At 32.6% G+C, this 11,983-nt stretch overlaps 1 long non-coding RNA gene across 1 annotated transcript in view; it reads left to right on the top strand.

The window, feature by feature from the left end:
• Positions 1-752, top strand: part of LOC114580700 — a 10,815-nt gene extending 10,063 nt beyond the window's left edge. Inside the window, exon 2 of the long non-coding RNA XR_003702244.1 lies at positions 303-752. This is a non-coding gene — a long non-coding RNA (uncharacterized LOC114580700). The remainder of the gene's footprint in view (positions 1-302) is intronic.
• The last annotated feature ends 11,231 nt before the right edge of the window (positions 753-11,983 follow it).

Genomic DNA, 11,983 nt, shown 5'->3' with positions numbered 1-11,983 from the left:
ACCGAACCACTATAAATCTTGTGTTCTTATTTTTGCTTCCGCACTTTTAAATTCCGCATTTGGTTTGGTGGTGTGATTTGGTTTGTGAATTTATTTCTTTGTCTCAAGAATTTTTAAAATACCAATTCACCCCCCCTCTTGGTTAGCTTGGGACTAAGTTCATAGGGCTTAACATCCCGAACGAACTTTCATATGGCACACATATATGGACGAGCATTACTACACATTTATGTATGCATACAAATTTTATTAATGTACTTATTTACTTTCTTTTTTTTTCCTAACATCACTACATTGGGCAGATATAAAACGGCGTACGACGGAGCGATAGGCACACTTCCAGGGAAGGAGCACTGGTTGATACTTAGTGATGGCGAGATTGTAGGTAAACCAATTTCATGTAGGCCTCGAGGTAAACTGAAGAAAAGAAGAATTAAAAACTTCTTAGAAACTACAAAGAAGACTAAAATGAGCTATAAGTGTGGATGTTGCAATTCTTGCGGACACCATAGAAGCACTTGTAAGAACCCTTTAAATGCTGATAGAGAAGGAAATGATCATGACTTTCATATGCCATAACTTCTGCTCCACGTGAAAAAATGCCAATTAGGCATGCTGGTCGTCTAGCCGGTTGTTGCTAATCTTTAATTGTTTTAAGCTTACAACAAACAGAATTTTGTGCCATTTAATTAAGCAACTATTTAGTATCAAGAATTTTGTAACCATTTAGTAATGCAACTACTTTGTATCCATTTTTGTGTGACAATTTTGTTAACCAGTTATTTTGTATCAAGAATTTTGTAACAATTAAGTTAAACAGTTATTTTGTAACAATTTACTCAAGCAACTATTTCGTTGTAATCTGCAATTTCATGCAGTTGTTGCAACAATTATCAGCTCATACTTACTGCTTATTCATACACCAGTAGCAACTACTAGCAACTATTAGTTGTACAGAAAGTCATACTTGATGCTTATTCAACTATAGGTGTAGCAACAATTAGCAACTGAAACAAGTCATTTTGCTGCGAGTCGCAAGCCAAATTTCTGTTGTCCAGCAACTCAAACAAGTCTAAAAACTCCTAAAGTCAGTTTGCTGGCTTGGCTTTTTAAGTTTGTACTCAATCCGCAAGCCGAAAATCATAATTTACTTCAGAAGCTTACAACAAACAGAATTTACTTAAAGGAAAATAAAGACTTCAGACTAAAACAATTCACTTTAGCTAAAAAGAATTGCATTAATAGTAATGTCTCGATTAAAACAAAGAGAATTATAAACAAGCAAAATACAAATTCAACTCATTTACAACTACAACACTTTGATATCAAATTCAAGTAAACAACAAGAAGAAAAATACAAAATCAACTCATTTACAACTACAACACTTTGATATCAAATTCAAGTTAACTACAACAAGCAAAATTAGGATCACCAATAACATTTTAATTAAAAAAAATAAAAATAAACTCAGTTGTAACTAAGACAACCTAGTTGGAACGGACTTCAAGTGCTTTTGCATTTGTAAACTGATTCGTTTGTTCCGATAAATCATTTCATTTGTCGACCCACCTAAAAAAACAGCAATCACCCTCTGATCTGTTACGTGGGCTTCAGTATAATAAATGAGAGTTATAGAAATAAATAGGTAAAAATTACTTAGGTTATAAGTAATTTATCATTACTAAATAGATAAAAATTATTTTTTATGATGTATAAATAAATAAATTATTATTAACTAAAAACTAAATATTATATACATTATAAAGAATGAATTTAAAAAGTCTATTAAAAAATGAACCTCAACTCCTCTATGTTGTGGGCTTCATGAACCACAACTCCTCTATTTAGTCCTAAACATCTTTTGAAAAACTTTCTTGTTTTGTTTATATATCTTTTTTGGATTTTTAGGAGTTAAGAGCTTACAATGGAATAGTGGGATCATGTGAATATGCTTTATGGTGCTTCGGGACAAATAAATATAATAAAAATTAATATTTAATAATCGTCAATCATGACCTCTTGTCTGAAACATTACAGCTGGAGCAAAAGGATATTTTAGAGTCTCATTGTGGAAATCTTTCTTCCTTTTGCAATTTGGATATTTTAGAGTCGCATTCCTAGCTAGTTGCCTATACTTTTTTTTTTCTATCTTTATTCCCTTTTACAAATGTCTTATATCTGTGTTTGGATTGAAGGAGAACGAAGGAAATGAAAAGAGGAAACTTGCCACTATAGATTATGAAACTATGATAGCTCATTTTGGTGATTTTTATGACCAACAATTTTTTTCCATATTTTGGGACGGGAGGCTCAAACGGGAGGTAGTTTATCTAATCCATTTTGTTCTGTTTCAAAGGCAGAACAGACAGGAGGTTAGACATGCGGCTCCAACGGGAACGGTGGGCTGTGTTTTGATGGGAACAGAGAAGCGTTTTGTTCTTGGACGAAACAGAGAAGATGAGCAGGAGAAAACGGAGTGGTATTTTAGAAAGGCAAAGAGCTTTTTAGTGGTATGTGTGTAAATATGTAAGTTTAGGTGTTAGATGAGTAAATAACATAATTTTAAATGTTATGTATGTACAAATCCCTAAATTAAAAACAAATTCAAGTTTTTTTTTTTTTTTTGGGACATTTAGGCCATTGAAGACAAACTCACACACACAATGCATGCACAAAGACTCGAACACAATAACTCTTAGTTGGAAGCATAAGCTCTCAACCAACATACCAAGATGAGCTGTGTAACAAATTCAAGTTGGTCGCCGAACTGCCACCATACAAGCGTCGCTATTATTTTATTTTTTCCTAAATCTATAGGAAATAATTTATTCCTGTAGAGCATATTAGAAAGCTTGGGCCCCACATAGCTGATATTCTAATTAGTTTGTTTTTTTTTATGCTGATATTCTTATTAGTTTGTTTTTTTTTAATACTTTTGATTCAAAATAAAAAATTATTTCTTAGTCAATTAAAATTGATGTTTATTTCCTATAATTGAGACATTTTTCACGATTTTATTTTTTATTATTTGTGATAATTTTATTTATATTTCAAAAACATTTACGAAAAAAGTAACTTTACACTAAATTTTTAGAGATTACTATTAAAAAAACTGCAAAGAATTATATATTTTTCTTAAAATAATATTAGCAAAAAATCCATGCATAAGAACAAACATTTTATTCAACAATTACGCAACTGAAAACAAAAGAAAAATCAACCTAAATAACAAAAGACCAAAAGCTCATCTACTTTAAATAAAATAATGAAGAGACATTAACAACAGTAACACTGAATGACAGAATTGTCGAATAATCCATAGTTATAGAGATCTTAAGAACCCCAAAGAAACACCATAAATGCATTATAAGCATACAAAATTAAAATGTAGTGTGTTAAACGAAATAAAAATGTACAGATCATGACCATGAATATCTTCATCTCAGCACTAAAATGAAAAAAGAGTTTTAGGATGATATTCTCTTTGTCTGGCTAAACTCGAGGTGCTAAGATGCCCACGGTAACTTCCAAATAAAGAGACCAACCCACAATTCAACATTTATCTTCCAGAATCATATAAACTCATCAGTCTACTGGTAAGCACTGTAGATCACGTCGCTAGTTTAAGTAGAAGAAAAGGAATTAGCCAAAAAAGATGTTTCAAAAGCTGATAATGTTATGTTAAAACAAAAGCCACTTTGCATAAGATTTCTTCTCATGTTGAAAGCTAGAGCAAAGAGAACAAATATAAGAACTATAAGGTGCATACATATATTCTTAAAAATAAAAAAATGCATGGCAAAAAAAAAAAAATCCTCTAGAATGTTGCATTAAAATTGTCAATGGAAATTGCACGATAAACCTTAACATCTTGCTAGCTAGCGAGTATATATTATCAAACCTATTTCTTACAGACAAGTAGTCGTCAAGCATGGTTTCATTCCACTAATTTGCATAGGGAAATATAATCATATAACAAAATTATCACACACAAAAGAAATTTATAGAAAATGGATAACGTCTTGCATCATAAACATGATGACATAAGAGCAGTAGCATGTATTCATGGGTGAAGTCAAACAATTTAATAAAATGCACATAATTGACCATAACTCGAGGGTGGCCATGCATCTCGTAACAAAGAACTAATTTTCAAAGTTAGTGAGATTTGAGCCCAAAACTACAAAATTCATGTCATTGATTGTAAAAGTTCCTTAACCGATAATTAGAGCTCCCCATATAGCTCGTTGCTCAACTCAAACCCTTCACTTCTAAAATATTTATTAAAAAAAATCATCCGATAAACATGAAGCCACTTGTTTTGAGGCTTTAGAATATGAAACTGACCAATCATTACATATCCCAATGATTGGAAACTTCATTGGAAAGTTTTCTCCTCATTGGATATAACCTGCATTTTAATAAAGATCATAGGGTTTTTTTTTTCATATTTAAAAGAACTGACATCTGATTCTATCAATATAAACTCTTGGGATGAAGATTTTGATAGAATGTAAGCTAATTTCTATTTTCAAATGCAACATATATGCTAAAGTTTAGGTTGGGAGTTGAGCTTAAAGATCAAAAATCGAACCAGTATTTGGTTTTGATTGAGCTCTTTCTCAAAGCAAATGAACCGAGTCATAAGCCAAATCAGAACTTTTTTTTATTCAATTTTGAGCCATAAATCAAATCATCTACACCTTTGTTTTTTTCATAGTTCTTCCTGCTAAGCAATGTTGCAAGTTTTTTTAAAAGTCTGGTTTTACTCAAAATTATTTCACCTATCAAAATTTTCCAAAACATATAAGATATTAACTACAACCCATGTATTTGATTTCAAAGTTACTATATTTTAAAAATCACAATTATCTTATCATGCAACTGGAAATTTCCATCACAAAAACTTTGAAGCATTAGGTTTATAATAAAGTTATCTAAAAGAGAACAAAAAAAACTTGCAATCATGCTTATAATAGGTTGTAATGACGTTAAACAGACGGATATAGCATTAAAAGGTGATAATACAAAATTTAATTAGGTGAGCAATGATGATTATCTCAATATAATCTGAACCTTATAAAGGATAACAGGAAATTTAGTAAATAATATGTTTAGCCTTTCAAGAACACAATAAATTTGTTTTTGCTCAAATATTTTTCTCCTTTGCTGGGAAACAAAAGAAAAAAAAAATGAAATGTGAATTTATTGGAAGAATAGCTGTTGGGGTTAAAATTTCTTTGTCTTTCTTACATGAATAGGAGGTGTTGTTCCTGGCCTTACAATGAACATGAGTTGCCAACAACCTTCTATCAAATTGGAGTTTGTAGGATCAGGTATGCCCTTTAGATTCTTTAATGCTTCCACAACACATTCCACTTCATTCAGCAGCTCAGCATAGGCTAAAAAGCGGCGCCATTTGGATCCTGGCCGGGCAAGACAGGGGGTGTGAGATCAGTCGGCAAGCTAGGCTTCGCTGGCAAAGGGTGGCTCTGCTAGGAGGTCGAGGCCGATGTCGACATGGTAGGCCGACTGGAATGAGGCGCGGCGGCATCAGGTCGGACGGGAGAGAGCGAGGTCCGCATGGGGATCTTTTCAGAGGCTGGGAGAGAGGATGTGGAGTGTGGCTCACTAGAGTTGGAAGACAAGAGGGATGGCCGGTGTTAGCGAGCTGCTCATGTGAGACTCCAAGAGTTAGAAGCTTAAAAAGCCATGGCTCGAGAAATTATTATGTGCGCATTCCGGACATAGAGCTAGGTTCGGATGCCAATAAAATCCTTACGCGTGGTGTGCTTACATGGAAAGTCCGGGATATTCATTTGACTTGCAACCAAACTCGGTCCAAAATTTTCTTTCAGCCCGATTGGAGATAGACATCCGCCCACCCAAAAATAACGGTAAAAAGATGAAACAACGAAAATTTTCATAATTAAAGCGCCAATACATTTTCCAATTTCAAGTGCATATACAATTTCTAATTTCTGGCATTCCAGTTCTCCGAGGTTCCCGTAAAAAATTCTTCTGAAAACTTCCAGCATTCTCTTCTGCTCAAATGGAGGTGTCACCTACAAAAAAAAGGTACGTTATTGTGTACAACAGATAAACAATACTCCATATTTTTTTGTATTCATTATGTATTTGCTGAAGAAACCATAAAAAAATAATAAAAAAATCCGATAAGGATAAAAGATTATATATTTCTTAATTTCTCAGTGATTTCTGCGTATATTATACTTATTATCTGTGCATATGTTGAAGAGTCAAATCCTAAAATTTTAACATAAATACTATGGATCTTAAAACTATTAAAAAATAAAAATTTTCCATTAAAGAAAAAAGATTAGTCATTTATTGCATTCTGATTAATTTTAATGGAAATAATTCTTGATTTTTTCGTATGTTATGTGTATATTCTATGTAACGTTAGCATTCATATTTCATTTATTTTGTGTATCTTATCCCGTATAGTATGTGTATCTTCTGCGTATCTTATGCATACCGTTTGCATATCTTATGTGTATATTATGTGTACCATTTACGTATCGTATGCATATTTTTTGCGTAATTTCTACGTATCTTTTTTTATCTTATTTAATATCTATTTTCTTAATTTGTACATATATAGGTCTGTCCTATCTCTTATCGTTGCTATGTTTCAACATTCAGAATAATTTGTAATAATTTTATCAAAATAATTTCTCCTGAAGTTGAAAACAAATTGAAGAACTTAAATATCTACCAATTTTTTCAATTTCCTAGATTCGAGCAAAACGCCCCACTTATTTACCAGCTGATGATATTGTGGAATATTTCAAAGCAAAGTTTTATTATAGAGAGTCATGTTATACTTTTCACTGCTAATAAAGTGGCCCCCCTTACTGGTCTTCCAAATATTTGTGAAGAGATTTCATAGCTTACCTTGCCCCCTTCAACCGTCACCTCAAACGATATAAAGTTGAAAATACTAGAGTTGAATAGACAGGCCACCTAGAGACTATGTTCAAAATATTTATTATGTATTTATGTTCAAATTTATTTTTCTAACAAATCAACTTCAAAACACTTAGGTTACTACAAATAATATCAAATAATGTAGATAAATTTTTATCAATTAACAAGGCATGGTCAATTTGGAAATGCTTGGTTGAAGAGTTTAATAATGTTTCAACCAAGATTTCAAAGAACAAGCCAGCTGGTTACATCAATGGTTTTGTGTATATGCTAATTGTGAGTGTTAAAATCATTCTAATTTAATGTTTAATTTGGCTAATTCATTTACTAAAATTAACTTTGATCTTATACATATTTGATTCCTAGAGCACACTTCCATTCATCACCCTAAGTACCCTGGCGAAAGGCCTTATTTCATTCGATGAGTCGATGACATTGTATATAATATCGAGAAGACCATTAAATTATTTATTATTTAAAGAAAAGATAGATACGTATGCAAATTTATTTGTTAATTTCAATAAATACCTCTTAAAGATAACTGAGAATAGGGATTTGCTAACAAATTAATTTTTCACAGATTTTTGATAACCTCCAAGGAGTTACCAAAGAGAAAGTTAATCTACTGGGCATCCAGAAATATCCATCAAGCCATAATTCTCCCATTCAAACCCCCACTCCTGAACAACTTCTCACCCACCAATCTCCCTGGCAACCCCAACACCAATCTGCCCAACAACCCCAACCCCAATCACCCAAGCAACCACACTTTTCATTTTTAGCTCAATCATTTGATGTTCTCCAAGAGAAAATAATCAAAATAGTCCATGATACCTACACAAACCTCTTCCATGAATTTAAAGGTAGGCTGAGCAGGAAGTTTAAGCAAATAGGTCAAAGAGTGGATTTAATTGATTACAAGCTCCACAATTACATTATTTAAGACACTCTCTATCTTGATCAAAAACATGCTCCCTCATCATCATGCAATCACCCAATGCAATATATAGGGATATATTATGAATATACAAAGACATAAGCCGCATACGAGACCAAACCCCCAGACGAGAAGACACTCTTTATCTTTATCAAAAATATGCTCCCTCTTCATCATGCAATCACCCAATGCAAAATATAGTACTACAGGAAATTCGTGCCTTACCGGCGGCCAAAATCCGTAGGAAAATGCCAAAAATTCTTCGGAAATTAGCATTTCCAGCGTATTTCCGACGAATTTTTTTTCTGACGGTAAAATGCGCGTCGGAAAAGCAGCTCCGGCGTAAAATAGTCCGCCAGAAATATTTCCGGTGAAATTAACGGTACAATTTCCGGCGGACTATTTTGCGCCATAATTTAAAAAAAGAAAGTAAAAAAAAAAAAACTATCAGATCAGCCATCCGGCAGCCCGAGCAACTCACTCGCGGGCTGCACCAGCCCTGCCAAACCGAAGACCCTCCAGAAACCTGCTCATAGCAGTCAAATGACTGCCCCGCCCGTGGCTAGCGAACCCGCGCAACACTACCTGCCTTAGGCGGGATTCGAACCCTCGCCAAACCTTCAAAGAGGCCCCAACCACTATACCGCTTATTCAAATCTATTACTTTTGGTTCTTCATAAGCTGCATACGAGACCAAACCCTAAGACGAGACCAAACCCCCAAACGAGACTAAAGCCCCAGAGAAGTCCAATATCCCAGAGCAGTCCAATGTCCCAAAGCAGTCTAATGTCTCAGAGAAGACCAAAGCTTTTAATGATAAAGAAGCAGTTGACTCAGAAGATGAAGTCAATTTTATAAAAAATTCAAAAGGTGTACAAGAAGCATAAATTAGATATTTCTAATACATCCCAAAAAGAACTATCTCAAAAAGAATCATCCAAAAAAAATCCCATAAAAAAACATCCTAAAAAGAACCATCCCAAAAAGTTTCATAAAAAAAAACTAATCAACGTTGATCATATTATATTAACTAATAACCCTGGAAGTTTAATAGTGAACTACATTGGCATAGAGATGTTGAGTTTTGAGCAGAAACATTTTATTAATGAAAACATTAAGAAGTTCACTGACAGGTAAACATTATTACGTACTGTATGCGTAATTACTATGTAATGTATGCATAATTAATGTGTATTATATGCATATTTTATATGTATTTTATACGTATTTTATTCGTAATATTATGTATTTTATTAGCTGCATATTTTCTTCCAATTTTTTTTTTCAGGAGTGATTCAATATTTTCTGCTGTGAACATTATAATTTTTAAATGTGACATGAATGAAATATTATCTGATTGTTACATTGACAATAATCATGTAGATGCCTTCGTCATTTTATTACATGAGAAGAGTAAACTTTTGCCCAACAAGCACCATAAATTTCTATATATCTAGACAATGTAATGGGTTAGTATACATGTTTAATTTATATATAATATTTTTAGCTGTTTAGTTTTATATTTTTTATATTTAATTCTTATATTTTATTTTTACAGGATCATAAATTGTAGGATAAAAATTTAAAATTGTTTATTAAACACATCAACTATAATTTTGTTCATTCATGCAACATTCTAATTCATCCAATTATTGACGGTTTGTATTGGACCCTTTTGGTTGGGTTGCGAAATGAAAGAAAGTGAAAATATTATGATTCTATTCCCAACCCCATGCATAGAAATATTACTACAAAGATAGTAAGTTTGAGATCATTTATTAAAAAATTTTGTAATTTAACAATGAACTAAATTATGTTCCTTATATTTATTCAGATTAGAAACTTATATAGAGATTGTAAAAAATCTTTTGAAGATGATATCAATAAATGGAAGTTTCAGGCTATCAAGAAGGCACAAACTCTGATAAATAATATAGATTGCGAAATATTTGTTTGCAAATATATGAAAAATATTATTCTACAAAACAACACCAACTGGAAAGATAATAAAGATTGGTAGGCTAATATACCAAAATATAAGATAGAATTCTCATATGCGTTGTTTTGTGCAGCATTGAAATGAACTTGTTATTTTCATAAATTTTTTTATGGTCATAAATTGTTCAAGGTACATTATTTTGTACATATAACTTTTAAGTAACTACTACTTGAAAGAGGTAAAAAATAAATCATGAAATAAAAACATATGAGCCAATGATCTATTCTTCTAAATAAAAATATTTAACCTTAGGTACATCGTTGATAAAAGAATTCATCATGGCAATTCTTGTGTGTACATCGAATGCAGTGTGTGGTTTTTGAAAAAATGTCAACTGCATATTTGCATGCCGCCTCTTCATGACAATTTTTGTGTTGAAGGTTTATACAATCATTTTTGCTAAACCTTCAGCACAGGAATTTCACGAAAATGCGGAAATGCTTCTTCACTGGATAGTGAGGATTACTGCGTATTGGCTGTGTAGTTCACACTACACAGTAACTACACAATTGAAGTTTTTGTAAAAACCTCACACCGCATTACATTAAAAGGCAATGAAAGAAGTAAACATCAAACAAGCTTATATAGATGAGAAACAATGATTATCCTTCAATATAATATGAACTTATAAAGGATAACAAGAAAATTAGTAAATAATATGTTTAGCTTTTCAACAACACAATAAATTTGTTTTTGTTCAAATATTTTTCTCCTTTGCTGGGGAACAAAAGAAAAAAAAAAATGAACTGTGAATTTATAGGATGAATAGCTGTTGTTGTTAATATTGCATTGTCTTTCTTATATGAATAGGAGGTGTCATTCCTGGTTTTGCAATGAATATGAGTTGCCAACAACCTTCAATCAAATTGGAGTTTGTAGGATCATGTATACCCTTTAGATTCTTTAATGTTTCCATGGCACATTCCACTACCTTCAGCAGCTCAGCAGAGGCTAAAAAGCGACGCCATTTGGATCCCGGCCAGGCAATACAGGGGGTGTGAGATCAGTTGGCAAGCTAGGCTTTGTTGGCAAAGGGTGGCTCTGCTAGGAGGTCGAGGCTGGCGTCGACGTGGTAGGCTGACTGGAATGAGGCACAACAGTAGCAGGTCGGACGGGAGAGAGTGAGGTCGGCATGGGGATCTGGCTGGAGGCTGAGAGAGAGGAGGTGGAGTGCGGCTCACAGGAGTTGGAATAGAGGAGGGATGGCCGACATCGGCGAGCTGCTTGTGTGAGACTCCAAGAGTTGGAAGCTTAAAAAGCCATGGCTCCCATCGTGGCTTCCGAACTGGAGAAGAATGCGAAGAATCTCATTTTAGAGTTTTTTTTTTAAATGGATGGTAGAGGAACGAAATCGGAAGAGGCACGAAATCAAGCAACACGAAGAGGAAGAGTTTAGGTTGTTGATGTGTATTACTTCATTATTTATTTCTAAAAGAAACGAAGAGTCGGAAGAGCCAAGCAGAATGAGAAGAAGAATAGGGGAAGAGGAGGGGTCGATGTTAATAACACATAGGGAAGCTCGAAACATACGAGAAATTAAAACGTCAAGAAGATTTAAAATTAATTTAGAATGAGTTGTACATAAATAGCGTTAAATTATGTAAGTATTATTTTTTGAATTATTAATTATTTATATTATAATGGATGACCAAGATAATTAAGAAAAAATAAAATGGATTATCAAGATTTGCTAGGGAAGGAAACTGAAGCCTCTTTTATAATAGTATCATAATTATTAATTATTTATATTATAATGAATGATCAAGATAATTTAAGAAAAAATAAAATGGATGATCAAGATTTGCTAGGGAAGGAAACTCAAGCCTCCTTTATAATTGTATCATATATATATTTAATATTTAACATTTTAATATTTCATTTCTACCACCGATAGAGTACTTTAACAGAAAATGTGTTTGATATGAATGAAATATTAAAATTTTAGGAACAAAATATGGACGACATATTTGATAGAAAATAAAATTTTGAATGATAGATAAATAATATTAAAATTTTAAATATTAGATATATAAATAAATTGGTATGTATGTATTTTCTTTATTATAAATAATTCAGATTTAAGCGATGACCCCCA

Source organism: Dendrobium catenatum, unplaced genomic scaffold (assembly GCF_001605985.2).
Source record: "Dendrobium catenatum unplaced genomic scaffold, ASM160598v2 fragScaff_scaffold_133, whole genome shotgun sequence".
NCBI classification, from domain to species: Eukaryota; Viridiplantae; Streptophyta; class Magnoliopsida; order Asparagales; family Orchidaceae; genus Dendrobium; species Dendrobium catenatum.
Note: the sequence above shows the minus strand (reverse complement) of the source record. Positions and strands in the feature narration are given on the sequence as shown.